General features: G+C 37.9%; 1 protein-coding gene across 1 annotated transcript in view; it reads left to right on the forward strand.

Annotated features, from left to right (window-relative positions):
* Positions 1 to 322: 322 nt before the first annotated feature.
* Positions 323 to 14470, forward strand: part of LOC131689970 (uncharacterized) — a 42809-nt gene continuing 28661 nt past the window's right edge. Inside the window, exon 1 of the mRNA XM_058975392.1 lies at positions 323 to 1206. The gene's annotated coding sequence lies outside the window, so the exon portion shown is untranslated. The remainder of the gene's footprint in view (positions 1207 to 14470) is intronic.

A 14470-nucleotide genomic window follows, 5' to 3' on the forward strand; every position in this document is an offset into this window, starting at 1 on the left:
GAAAGAAAAACAACCCAACTCTCCTCTCACCGGCACTCTCACTTTGGATTGCTCGACCATCGTCACCCACAACAACAACATCAACAGTGTCGTTTAGGGCGATAGGTACAGTCGTCACTTGCATCGTACGGTTAGTAAAAGATGAACGTATTCATTAATTCATTTCCATTCTTCAAATAGTAATAAAAACATTGACTACTGTATATCACTTCACCAACAAATTACCCTTGAACCAACCGTGCTGCGGAAAGATCGCCTGTACTTGTACATCTTCATGGTTCGGGAAATGCGTTTCCCAGTTATTCGTGTCGCTGTTTTCCAAAGCAGAAAACAGATGAGTTTTGACTGCGCTTACGTGAACATCCACCCGGCCGCCCCCGGCCAAACAAGCTCTGTCAGTGTGTGTGAATCAGTGTGCGAGGCGGAGGACAATTTCAGTGAGGGCCCGGTTCGATTCAATCTGTGTTCCTTCGAATTAAGCTACGGACCAGTTCAATGTTGGATAAATTCCGAGTGATTAACGGTTGTTTTACTAAAGTTAACGAATCAATTCCTCAAGATGACCATAAATCATAGATTGGAAACTAGTCAAAATCCAGTTGATAGATTGTTTGAAAAGAAAGAAAATGCAACTGCGAATGTGAAGTAATTGTGTAATACACCCATTCTACTGGAAAACGGGGCTTAAGGAAGTTTCGCAACCCATACATTCGACAAGCATTCGTCAATCGGAACTGTGGAGGAGGTCATTAAACCGTCCAGTAGGGAAGGATTAAAACGACGGAGAAGCAGAAATAAGAAAATCATTCAAACGGATGTGAAGAAGCTGTTTTCATGATTTTCCCTCTTAGCATAAGGGCGAGTCATTTCTACGTAATAAAATTGCATCATAGTGATAGTTTGTAAGTTTGCGGAAAAGGCTTGTGTTTTTATGCATTTTGCCAATAGTGATTCCATGAGGTAGAAAGTGTGTTCGATATATTAGTGCTGCACAGAACGTCAGAAGCAACATATGGAATGGAAAATTTAATATCATCAGTGGCAGCAGCAGCAGTACTCACCGTTAGCGGATCGTCACTGGATGAGCGAGTCTTCAATCGAACTGCGGTACGAGTAGGGCCATACGCATCGATGAAGATTTGAGAAGTGCTCTTTGTGGATATAGCACACTGCTACCGGCTGGGAGATTTCGAGTGCTGTTAAAAGGTATTTTGACTTGTTCGACACGGAAACTGTATAGTTCTCATCCAAAACCGGACTAGTTAGGAAAGCATATCAAAAAAAACCGATCTGAATGATAAAAGCTGATTCTCCGAGTTACACATGAGCGACCGAAAATAAAAGTCGCAAGGATAGAACATGCTTCGTAAAACCCGTTTCAAATATATTAGAATATAAAACCCGGATGTAAACTTCGAGCATAAAAATCGGACTGGGACTTTCGTTTGTAAGAGTCGGATAAAAAAACCTTCAGTGAAAAAACCGGAAAATAATATATCCGATTCTTACAAAGTAGTTTTTGTTAGCCGAATTTAATTCTTGAACATCAAGATATACGGATGCTCTTACGAGCAAATTATTTATTTTTAACCGGTTTTTATACTGCAGGTTCATCCTTGCCGAGTTTTACGGGTGAGAACTTTTTAAACGATTTTTATACTGAAGAATTTCTGTCCGATTTTAATAATTGAAGTTTATTTCCGATTTTTATATTCTAATATCTTTGAAACGGGTTTTGCGAAGCATGTACTATCCTTGCGACTTTTATTTTCGGTCGCTCACATATGAATATCCAAATTAATTCAAAGCGATAAAACCACTAATTTAATGTGTTTCGTCTACACGTAAGCCTAACTCATGTACATGACTTTAGTTTCAACCGCGGGTATAGGAAACGACAATGATACATTCTGAACAATATTGTCAGTCTACTTTATGACGACATAAAGTTTCTGCAATTTCACCAGATGCTATCTGAATGTGTGTAACATGACTATGTATATCACTAGACAATTATAATGACATACCTCAGCCTAAAGCAAATAAAATAAAAGCTTTAATTGGCTATTCAATAACGATTCAGCAGTCCTGAGGAATTGTATCCCTGGGTACTAGGCGTTGTTAATGACTAACATAAAATTTAATCACTAATTTTTGCACTAACTATCCAGTCAAAAATAGATTAATAAATATTGATTCGGCCTTTCTTATAAAATAAAGCTATCGAAACCAGTCAAACAATAAACATTTTTACCGAGGCCAATCGACTCAGCTCAACGAGCTACCTGAATTTATATTTTTAATAGTAAAATTTCAAAAGCCTGGCCTGTACCGTACTGGCACTGTATGGGATTCACTTTAACCTTCTTTAGGTGTTCAGGAATCATAATATATTGGCTCAAATGGCACGTTCCCCGGACATAGTCGGGGATTTGTGCCTTAAAGCTTTGGACATTCCTGAAGGGCTGTACATAAAAAGTTACGCATAAGGTGTTAGCGGATCATATTGACCCGGATATCGAACTCAATTTTAAGACACATTCTCAGTCAAATCTTGTTGTTGCGAAATGCGGGTATTAGGCCCTTTTGATCGGTTCTCCTTGAGTCGACGCCGAAGACTATTGAAGCGGCGCATTAGTTAATGTCACCCAGTGACTGTGCATATAATACCAGCTAAGCTATAATAGAGCTACATTTCGCAGGAGATAATACCATCTGAGAGGAATATTTAAGGTTTGTTAATCTACCTAAAATTACCTAAGATTACATTGTTTAAAATATCTACCTAACTAACCTAATGAATTACTATACCTACTTATTACTAGCCTTATTGAACTATTGTCTACCATCTACAGAGCTAGGAAACCTAACCTAGCTAAATTGAAACCTCATTGGATTAATTGAAGAGTTAGGAAACTAATTTGTAAGTAATTGTTGAATTATAATAGATACAGAATAAAGTAATCTATGATTTGCAGTCGAGTTGCGGAAAACCGAACTTCGGAAAGTTTTTATAACACTTGTACCTTGTACCCATTTTTTTGTTAGAGTTTCGTAGCTCCGAGTGAAAGATTGACCCCATTGGTCACATAATGACCATCCGGAAAATCTGGAACCTTCGCTGAACTGATCAAATCATAACATGTTTTTGGCTATATAGTGACCTCCCGGAAGATCTGGAACATCAATGGAACCGGCCAATTCATGAACCTCATCCTAGGTCTGAGATTTCTTCGAAAAAATTTTTGCGAATATCATTCGCATAAATTCGTGACTGAGATAGGGACTCTACTGGTAACGTAGTGACCTTCCGGAAGATGCGGAATTGGCTCTGGAAGTCTGTGGTTTTCTCGAAAGTTTTTTCATTTCTTACAAAAGAAATGTATAGGATGCGCTCAAACTTTGAAAACTTTTTCCGAGGCCCAGAGGCCATATACCAATCGACTCAGCTGGACATATTGAGACAATGTCTGTATATATGTGTGAATGTGTGTATGTACAAAATATTATGTAATTATCTCAGAAATGGCTGAACCGATCTTAATGAAACTAGTTTCAAATGGCTCGCGGTTATATGGGAAAACTTCAAAATGATTTAAACTAGCAGGCACAGCACTTTTTAAATTCCTTTTATGGTCCCAAATGCCTGTGCAAAATTTGGGAGCGGTTGGTTGCTTCCCGGGTTTGCGCATTGCGTTCAAAGTTTGTATGGGATTTTATATGAGGAAATCAATTATTTTGCATTTACGTTAATAAAGATCGCTATTTCACTGAACATGAAAAACCAGCTTTATAAAACTATAGTTCAAATCTTAGTTAACAAGTTTGTCGAAGACCGTAACTAGCTACGAGTTTTAAAAAACCTGTTTTAATCCACCTAGAGGTGCAATTGTGCCTTTCTCATTTCTCCAAACTATGATTTAATAGCTGGTTCGTACAATATAACATTATGGAAATGTCTTTCATTCTTATTACACTTGGTAAGTATATATAAGAGCACCTTTTTGCATTCATCGCGGTATCGGTTTGAATCGGAGTTTTCTATGTGATCGCACTCCACAACCCGTAACTCCGGAGCCGGAAGTCGGATGGAGATGGAATTTAATATCAGTTTCCAGGGACGCAACACCTTTCATTTGAGGCTAAGTTGACCAAATCGCTCTAGCCATTTTCGAGAAACCAATATAACCGTTATTCTGAATTTGGATGCTTCCGGATCCGTCGATGGTGGCCAGTGTGGCCAAAGAGACTTTGAATGACTGTTGGTAACCTAGATCTACAAATTCAACAGTTGTGCTTATATTTTGGAAAAAATTTCACCTTTTTACATTCATCGCAGAATTCGTTAGAATCGGGATTTGTTGCGTAATCGTACGTATCACCCTGTAGTTCAGGAACCAGAACTCTGATCCACACAAAATTCAATAGCAGCTGATGGACCTTTCATTTAAAATCAAGTTTGTCAAAATCGATTCAGAAAATTCCGAGAAACCGATGTGGACAAATCAACAAATTTTGATTTGTAACCATACTCTTCAACTCGTAATCCGGAACAAGATGTCGGTTGAAAATGAAATTCAATAGCAACCTATGGGAATATTATACCGTTCATTTGAATTTCAGTTTGTAAAAATCGGTTCAGCCATCTCCGAGAAACCGATGCGGACATTTTGTTAACAAATCTGCACATACACACACATACATACATACATACATACATACATACATGCATGCATACATACATACGTACACACATACATACACACATACATACACACAGATATTTTGCGATCTCGGCGAACTGAGTCGAATGTTATATGAGACTCGGCCCTCCGGGCCTCGGTTAAAAAGTCGGTTTTTGGAGCAATTGCATAACCTTTCTAAATGAGAAAGGCAAAAGAATAATATTTAATTAGCTTAATCAGCATGAGTTCAATGTTATCTTCATGTGATTATATTTTGAAATGTTGGTGGAATGGGTTTGAAAGTGTAGGGAATAGGGGGTTAGTAGAGTGGGAGTTGAGGATGCGTCAGAATTCCTTCATCTTATTTCGGTATACGGGGTGGATGAAGGAAATGCGGGTGTGAGGGTGGTCCAAGGGGAGGGGAGTGATGAAGGAGGAAAGTGTAAGGGCAAGGCGGGGGGGGGGGGAGGGGCGGCGACGCAATACTCAACTGCATATTTTGCCTTCCATTTGAGACTTGGTTTGAGAAAATCGGCTCAGTCATCACCGATGAACCGATGTGACTTTAATTGTGGAATATGCCCGGAATTCCAGACTTCCGGAATCGTCGATAGTGGACAATATATTCAATGAATGTTTGATTGGCAATCAGTGATCTAGATCTGCGATTAGAAGTAATTTGGTGACCATTTCAATAGTTTTTAGCCTCTGAGGTATTACGATTGTACCGATTTATATGGGAAATTCCAGTGTATCCTTACTAACACCCCTGTAACTCCGAAAGCAAGAGTCAGAACCGAATGAAATTCAGCAGCAGTCAACGGTATTACTGTATCTTTCATTTGAAATCAAGTTTGTAAAAATCGGTAGAGAATTCGTTGGGGAATGGGTGTGATATTAGCTTAGGAACTTGGCGGGTTCCCTGGGGGCGTCATGAACCGTCATAGGTGGCCAATGTGGTCAAAGCTGCTTTAATTGATCATTAGTGATCCAGACCCGTAAACTAGAGTAATGTTACATCAATTTTAATATGTTTTACATCATTTGACCATCATGGTGGTACCAGTTTATATGGGAATTTGCTGTTTGACCGCACTCTTCAACCCGTAACTCCGGAACCGGAAGTCGGATCAACTAAAAATTCAATAGCAGCTTATGGGAGCGCTCCTGGAACCGCTTCAACACTCTGGAGACGGTTGAATGGTGAATGTTCAACATTTTTCCCAACTGCCGGTGCGACAAGTCAGGAAATTCCAGGTGTTTGGAAAGCATTTGTTCTCTCGACTCGCGTTGGTTCACCTCCATTTTCGTTGAATCGAAAAACACGGCTTCGAGTTTGACAGCATGTAAACAATACACATCAATGAGAAAATGTGCAAAATCTGATTGATTTTTACCCAATGGTAAAAAAGTTATTCCCTGTTGAATATGTCGCAATAATTTCGTATTCGCCCTTTATTATGATTAAACTATAACTATTTTCAAAAGTTCACACCCTCAAGATTAAAAATGTATACCTCCGAAACATTGAACTATGGGCAGCCGACCAAAAATCGAAAACTACATTACCTCCAATTCAATTCAGTTCTATTCAGAGCTTTGATATACACTATAATTAAGGAAATTCATGGCTATCTAGAAAAGTATTCAACTTAACTGGGTAATATGGATGTTCGAAGATGAAAATTTTGAGAAGAGACATTCCACATGCGTTATTTAACCTTTTCGTATTTGAATTGAATTTTAAATGAAACATATGCTCAAATATGTCTGTTATGTAAAAAATAAGAACATGTTTTTTGTGATGCTACTATTGAAAATATAAATTCATTGTATTAGTATGAACTATATTGAAGAATAACGGATCAAAGCCCAATTCGGAAAACGAAGTTTCCCAAATACCCCTTCTCGATGGGGAATGCAAGTACAATGTTTCTTCTAACTTATTGCTGTTAATTTTTGCTCTATACTATATACAATTCAATTGATGTTTCGATGGCAGTCACAATTAGTAGAGAAGCGTTGGATGTATTGTGTACGGAAACGTTTTATATGACTACATTTTGCCATACACATTACTGTATAACAACAAATGAACCCGAAGGTACCCTTTCCATGACCAATGTAACTAGAAACATATTTATTCGCAGAAAATTAAAACTTGTAATGTCAAGCATGTCTATCCACCAAGAGCAGTATTATGTCAAGTCATACTTTCATTGGCCGCTTGCGTTTCCAACAAATTAATTACTTATCCGGAAGATTTTAACCATTTCTTTTTCGTAGTGTTGGTTTGTATATCACTCATTTATCCATATTTCCTGAACGAAAATTCCGAACGAAACAATATACAAGCTATAAGGATAACTGGAAAGAGACTGCATTATAATCAACTGAATGGCTTTTGTGCTATCGACATAGCATAGCTTCACACTATTTACGTTAATGCAAATTAAAACTTTAAAATATCTACCTTTCCCAATCACAAATCGCATTCTCCGTCTGTCGCTCCCTGTTACAAGGGCTTGAATGCACATGTGACCTTGTCTTACTTTACTATCCAATATTGAATTCCAAAACAAATTGAACGCTCCAGGTTCCTGATAGCTAATTAAGGTCCATCAATAAGCATAAGCATAAGCATAAGCATAAGAGATCGCCCGTAGTTGCTACTCCGTTATTGACCAGAACCAAATTAGGTTGCAAAATGTTCATTGGAACAACATGCTTGGGAATAACATGATGAGCCACATTGTACAATCTATTCTGATCCCTGCATGCTGATCAATACCGACGCCGGCCACGTCCGAATGCAGATCTTCTGGGAAAGGAAGGAATGTTAGTCCGATACATGTTGCTACTAGAGACCGAGGAATCCTCTGCATCTCCACATGTATCACGGGATGGGGAGAGTTGTTAGTAAGTGTGCCAATAGCGTTATCATGTAATAATTGCTCTGGGCAGCCGGCTGCCGAGAATTTGGGAAATTTATCATTTGTTGTATCAATACGATTAGCAAAATAAGCATCTTGAACTCCGGATAGCCGGCTATAAGGAGCACTGCTTATATTTTTTAATAATATTCAATCACACAACGAATTTTTTCGTGGTTTCTATCGTGTCGGTGCTGATTTTACCCGGCGATCGTTTGAATAAAATGAGGAATCTTATACAGAAGGTTCATCAGAATCTTCCACAGGTATCGCGGAGTTGGTGGTTTGGAAGGGAATAGGGTCTAGGATTCGCTCCAAGCAAGCGATGCGACCTGTATAGCATAGTTTATTAGGTAGTAGTTCAGTTAGTTTTCGAGAACACGATCACACGATAAACAAAAGCAATTTCACATCCACACAGCCGATCGTGGGAGTATTGCCTAGAAAAGCTAATCTTATCGGTGTAATGGGCCGGATCACTATTTATTGCGACATTATTTAGACTAATTTCGCTATTCCTTCTCTATGATATATTTTTTGGGTTACAAACTACCGAGTGATAAAACGTTATACAGACAGAGTTATGATAGCTCTAGATGTTATAAATCAACGAAAGGATTTCCTATTTCTAATATCGGATTGTTTGTGAAATACACGTATACGAACGATTATATCGAACATTGAAGGGAAACACAGAGGATCGTTAACCTGATGCACGGGCTTGTTACCAATAACGGAACTTGAAATTAGATTCATTAAAACAGACGCGGCGAATTTTCAGTACGTATTGACCCGCGATAATCGACACTAGTCAAATAAAAGTCTTATTGGCGCTGATTTCCGAACAACTTTTACGGTATTGTTTTCTCGGCTATATCGCATACTCTCATTCTGCTACTATCGGCAGAAGGCTGATAGCTCCCAGTCGTCGCCGGTCTAAGGACCAAATGTCATCAATAGACTTAGACTCGCGTGGAGGCATGCGATAGAATAGAAAACTAAGCAATGAAAATGACAGCAAAACACTTATTCTTCGTGCTGACATTACTGAAGGTAATTGCCAACCGGTCCCCAATCCCTCTCGCGAATTGTCAATGCTCAAACCTTATACATGATTGAAGTCATCATTCCACTCAAATAAGGCCATGTGTTTTCCCAAAGCACATGGAATGCTCTGTGAATCAGTTCCCCCGTTGGTAAAACAAACCCTAAAGAAACATAAAAATTAGTTTGCTCAGTCCAAAGAAAAGTTTGCTGACCGGCAGATACGTTTTCCCTTACAGCGCCATCACATCAACGAACACCCAAAGTTTACATGCGACAAAATATCTGCAATCCCGAATATAAAAGACTCAAAACCTCTACTCATTTGCAATAAAATAATACAGTAAAAAAAACACAGTTGAATATCCAAGGCGGCTCATTTTTAAAGATAGCACCGCCGATGAAGCACTCAATAAAAAAGGTGACAAGGGACGCGGACGAAATTAGCTGAGCACCGACCGGCTGGTTTGCCACTTATTTTTCGGGCGAAGAATTTTGGGCGACACCTGGTAGTCGCTAGTCACTGGTGAAACGCAAATTATTTGAATGTCAATTTTTCTTATTGCCATATGTTTTCACTTTTCGGATCGAATTTTTTTTCTCCGAAAAACCATTTTTCACCATTCCCACAATGTACACTGTGTTTCTAGATGTTTTCTGTACACTTTCATTGTCCTTGCATCGGGAATCGACGGCCCGTAATGCGAGAAAAAGATATTTTTTCATTTGCCGGAATTCAATTTTCACACACCGTCACCACTCGCGTCTGTCGAAAATATGCCAAAAAATGCTTTTATAAACCACTTCACTCTGTATAATTGTTAAATTGCACCGTTATTAACACTTTTGACAACCGGGAGACAGTAAACTGTGCCAAAAATGATGAAAATTAACCGACTCGAAGGGAGCTCTACGAGAGTCAACCGCTCGCGACGAAGATACACACTCGAATCGATAGCTAATTAAGGTCCATCAATAAAGTAGAAACACCAGATAATCTTAAACGACGCCGACAAGAAAAGAAGAACGAAAACGAAAAGGTGAAAGGAAAAAAGAATGGAAACCCTAGAAAGTCCAGTGTATATTAATTAGCCATTTTTCAGATAATGGGATTTTCAAAAACAATGCATAGCTTTCTGATACAATAGTTCTCAAATTCGTACAATCCAGTTTATTCATTTATTTTATTCGAAAACGATGTTTAATTTCATTCTAAACAGTTAATTTTTTCAGTTTCTTCATTTCATGGATTTTATTCGTCTTGTTTATTTTATTCATTTTGAATATTTGATTAATTTAAGGTATGTGATCTTTGCATTTTGAATATTTATTTCATTCAGCATTCTTTTCATGCATTTTGTTCATTTGGATTCATTTTATCTATTTTATTCGTTTCATTCCTTGGATTCACACTGATCAGTTTTTTTTGTACACTTTATTCAAATCATTTTTTTTAACTTATTTTATACATTGTTTTCCTACTATGCATTCTATTCGTTTTTTTACCAGTTTATACATGTGTTCAGTTTCTTCATTTTATTATTTTGACTAATTTTTCAGATTTATTCATGTCATCCAAATTATTAATTTGACACATTTTATTTTTTTGCCTTTCTCCTAAAGAAAGGTTATGCAATCACTCTGAACATCGCCAACTTATAACATAACTCATAATACATAACTCACCACCCTTCCCTAAACCGCCCTTCCCTCATCAAGTACCCTTCTATGCGAATAAAATTTTCTAATTCCTCTAGAATAAATTTTTCTAGTGGGTCAGAAAAACAAGTGCAAAATTTGGTTTGAAATGATTTTGAGTTGGGTAACTAATTTAAAATTTCTTAACGTTTCAGCGTCGACATATAGCGACTCAAGTTCGTAGCTGTCGATTCATTGTACGTATGTGTTAATTGCACTGAATATTTAACAGACATTTACATTATTATATTAAACATAACCAGCCATGGAATCGTAGTTTGGATAAATGAGAAAAGCACAATTGCACCACTAGGTGGATTAAAACGGGTTTTTCCTAAAAGAGATAAGTTCGTTAATATCGACTAGTGAACCACCACCATCATGTTCATCGAGCGCTGTTAGGCCCGTGTAAAACTCACTCTGACATTACTTCGTTAAAAGTTTAATAACTTTTCCTGTTCGGGTTATATCGCTTTGTAGTCTTCGACAAAGTTGTAGACCAGTGATTCTCAACCTGGGGTCCGCGGACCCCTAGGACTGAAAATAGTATATTGACAGCATATAAATCGATGTTAAGCCGTGGGGGTCCGCAACCGCCCAGGGTAATTTCGAAGGGGTCCGCGATGACCCAGGGTGATTTCGAAGGGGTCCGCGCAGCAAACAAGGTTGAGAACCGCTGTTGTAGACAATAGAATTATCTTCTTAAGTTTCACTTTTGGCGATAATCTGGTGTACGCAGTGTCACCTAGCGGCGAAAATATAAGCCAGTGAATTAAGTTTTCAAAACTTTGACTTATTCCTGGGCAGTCTACTGTACATGGCTGGTACATGAATCAGTTTGTGTCGATACCTGCGATCCAATTATTTCCATTTCTGATGGTAGGAAAATAGCATGCACAACGAAAAAACGGATTTTAAAACACCCGACCGAAGCCAGCTCGTGAATGTTTACCGCTAATTTAATGCACCGAGCTGCAAATCTTGAACAGAAAAGTATGTGGTTGGATGGTCGGAGACTACATTGCAGCATCGGAAAAGAAGGTGATTATTAGGATTCAGCCGTCTCCGTGGACTGACTGTAATAATTTGTTTGCACGGCTCCGTGCTAGTAACTGGGGCAATTGGAACAAAAATCTCCCACCCAGAGAACTTTTTTTTTGGAAAACTAATTTGCCGTTATCAGCGCTATCAAACCGCCAACCAAGAATGAAATTTGAACGTCTTTTCCTTCATTAACTACTTTTATTTTCAACAGGTTAAAATTAGCATACACCCACGCACAGTGATGCCACTTAGAACAAAAGTTGGCCAAAATCTCTAAATCTGTTGAAATCACTAAACTAGGTTATTTCAGTACTTTGGATTCCATTTCGGCATATACGATTTCATAAAAAAATGATTTTGGATTGATTAGGGTGGTCCCAACACACAAATAAGAAATTTCCTTCCAACATAGAAAAGGATAGTTTATATTATTCAAAATCAATAAATTTCAGGCATTTTCCTGTTCTTTGCAAATATCGTTTGTGCTTTCTATCCGTTCATAAATACATCGTTTAACCACTTCCATTTTTCGTCTGTGTTAGATATATTATAAACATCTTGCAAAACATCTCTTCTTTTTAAGAAAATTTCTATATAATCAAGTAAACAAATGATTATAATAAATAAACCCCATCTGGTCTTATCATGTTCTATTATTATTCGAAGTCATCCTTAAAAATGGAAACTCGTACCAATCAGAAAAAAAAAACATTTTTTTCTATAGTAAAAATTTCAAAGTATGTTTTACGCATTCCGTAGTAAGCTTCTATTTGAACACTCTTCCAAATGTTGTTTCTTTCAATCTGCCAGCGAACGAAGGGTAACTTTCAAATGCGCGCACATAACCTCCATAGCCTCGAAATATTGATTAGTTTCAAAAACAATTATAGGTCATAGATGCGTTTCATCTTCTGTTATTATTTAATTAGAAAACATTTCTAAACATATTTATAGTACGATTTTTCAACATACTAAACAGTAAAACGCATAATCAATTTATGGACGCAGTCGAATATTGTTCCATAGAATATATTGAAGCAGCTAATTGCAGCGCCAACTTGGTTTATGCAAAATTAAATCGATGAGAAACACGCGTAATTGCAATAAATTCTTGCTTCTCTTGTTATTTCATCAAACCTAAAAATAGTTACCTATCAGGCTTGGCGCAAAACGGCGCAATACACCATTATGATATTCTGAAAGATGATGAAATTTCCTGTAATATGCAACTAATGGCGTGCTTTTCCGATTTTTCCTTCCTTAGTAAAAGTTATGATAAATATTCAAGGTTGTATGTTAAGACGGTATTCTTTATATCATACAATACTAACATTTCCAAAATTTCAAGTATTTCTTAAATCAAAGTTCATTTTCGTTGCATATTGAGGTAGCATGCATGAAGTTTAAAGGTATTGGGAATTAACTTGCGGTGAATATGTTCAAAATTCAATTATGAATTAGAAGTGTTAAATGAGCTCGAAACCTGAAAATATCTCATTTCTAATCGGATCTCAACATCCAAAAAATACTTACAGATCTTCGAACACCACCATTTTTTGCAGGTTATTAATTCAACTATTCTGGACCATAAAAAAAATATTTTTGATGACAAAAATTGAATTTCATATTTTTAATTTTGGCCAGCTGTGCATCACTGTGCCACGGGAAGAACCAATTTTTAATCATCTGACTGAAGCTCATTCCTGGTTGGGTCCCGCTAATTACATGCGTCGAATCGCAAATCTTGAACAGTTTGACGATGGAGGTAAACTTATTTCATTTGATGGCCAGACCATTTGGCTTCGAATAATAACTGAACCGAGTACAAAACCGGGGGTCGTAAGCGAGTGCGGCATCATTCGTGTGTTACATTCGCGCTGGCTGCAGCACACATACGTTCGCTATGTCTGGATACGGCAATGGAGGAAAGGCCCGCTCGATTCGTATCGGTCTCCAGTTTCCTGTCGGTCTAATTCACCGTCTGCTGAGAAAGGGCTATTACGCCGGAGCATTCTTTTAGTTTGCGACCGTAATGGAACATCCACCGGATGTAAAAGTCTGTGGAAAAAAAGACCAGGATTATCCCCCGTAAGCTGCACATGGCCATTCGAAATGAAAAAGAGCTACACAAATTGCTCTCCAGCGTGAACATTGCTCAGGATAGTGTTTTGCCAAACGTCCATACCCTTCTGGTAGTAAAGTAAACCGAAAAGAATAAAGATTTTCGTTGTTGGCACGTGAAATGATGCCGAAAAATATTGAAATATTGCCCTCTTCAGGGCAACCATGGTATTCGCATGAAGAGTTTTGATTTGATATTTCTTTTTTCATATTTTTTGAATTGAACTACAACTTCCTTGAAAACAACACACACCTAAGAAGCTTTTGGGGAAAACGCTTACACATTAACATTTTTAACGAGTTATTACATATGTACTAGCAAACCATTGCCACCACCGCGCAGTATCAAGATTGAAAATAATTCCAGTTGGCAGAAAAAAAAGGTGGGCGGGTGTTATATTTTCTGTAATGCAATGTAAAATGGATATGTCACTTAAATATTCTTACTACAATATAATTTATTGGCTATTCTGGGAGACACAATTTGTTCAGCTAACGTCGGATCTGGCGAGTCAGTTTGATGTCTTTCGGCATGATGCCTAGCGTGGATGACGCACTATGTCGTATCCTCGAACAAACCGAACAGGTAGGCCTTGCTGGCTTATTGGGGACCATTACGGCTGAGCTCTGGAAGCGTACATTGATTTTGAAGTCCTGCGCAATTACACGAACCAGACGCTTGACTTCTGATAGCGGCAAATTTCTTCCCATCCGGAGGACTTACGGACTGTCTGTTTGGTATGGGCCATGGCACGAAAAATTCTGCTCTGCTACTGTCTGGCTGGTAGCACAACGACGGTCAAACGAATGATGAGAAAAAAATCACGTGTTGCATGACATGTTTTCATGAGTCTAGGGTGCGGATTTAAATGGCCCTTATTTAAAACTGATCTGTCAAATTGTCATATTACAGATTATCGATTTTAATTTGAAAATTCAGCAATT

The sequence above is a fragment of the Topomyia yanbarensis genome, chromosome 3, assembly GCF_030247195.1.
Source record: "Topomyia yanbarensis strain Yona2022 chromosome 3, ASM3024719v1, whole genome shotgun sequence".
Lineage (NCBI taxonomy): Eukaryota > Metazoa > Arthropoda > Insecta > Diptera > Culicidae > Topomyia > Topomyia yanbarensis.